The sequence below is a fragment of the Octopus bimaculoides genome, chromosome 3, assembly GCF_001194135.2.
Source record: "Octopus bimaculoides isolate UCB-OBI-ISO-001 chromosome 3, ASM119413v2, whole genome shotgun sequence".
Taxonomy (NCBI): Eukaryota; Metazoa; Mollusca; class Cephalopoda; order Octopoda; family Octopodidae; genus Octopus; species Octopus bimaculoides.
Genome location: NC_068983.1, coordinates 99,980,984 through 99,981,632, shown reverse-complemented (window position 1 = coordinate 99,981,632; position 649 = coordinate 99,980,984). Strand labels below are relative to the sequence as shown.

Sequence of the window (649 nt, the reverse complement as noted above, 5' to 3'; positions counted from 1 at the left end):
TATATATATATATATATATATGATAAAACGAAAGGTTTATATATGGTAGCTTTCTGGTAAAGCACGGTCACTTTCATAGTGTTCGTTACGTATTTGGTTAATATGTATAAGACAGACTTCTTTCAATTTCTATCTACCAAATCCACTCACAAAGCTTTGGTCAGCCTGAGGCTATAGTAGATAACACTTACCCAAGGTGCCACGCAGAATCATGTGGTTGGGAAGCAAACATGTTACCACACAACCATGCGTTGGCAAATATTTTCCATTTTTCACTACTATGTAGAACCATTAATAGAGCTATAGTTTAGCACGATATAGTTGAATATTATTGTTGGTAATTAGTGTGCTTAAGCTTGTTGTTGAGCAGATTATGTAGATACGTGTGTATGAGTGTTTGTGTGGGTGTGTTTTAAGAAACTTTGTTTCTCAGCCATATTCTCCAGGTTGACACCTTGCGTAATTGGCTTCTACTATAGCCTCGGGCAGACCAAGGCTTCTCTGTGTGTGTGTGTGTGTGCGTGCGTGCAAAGTTAAAACAGACGAAAGCCGTAACTTTGTGGGATATGATCCTTGTGTACTGCCATGTGTCTTTTCAGACCTGAATTTGACTTGGTGGAAAAACAGGATGAATAGATTTCAATACGCG

General features: G+C 38.4%; 1 protein-coding gene across 6 annotated transcripts in view; it reads left to right on the top strand.

Moving 5' to 3' along the window:
• The window catches only part of LOC106882651 (putative ankyrin repeat protein RF_0381), a 140,321-nt gene that overhangs the window by 135,789 nt on the left and 3,883 nt on the right, over positions 1-649 (top strand). The gene's annotated exons all lie outside the window — the stretch shown is intronic.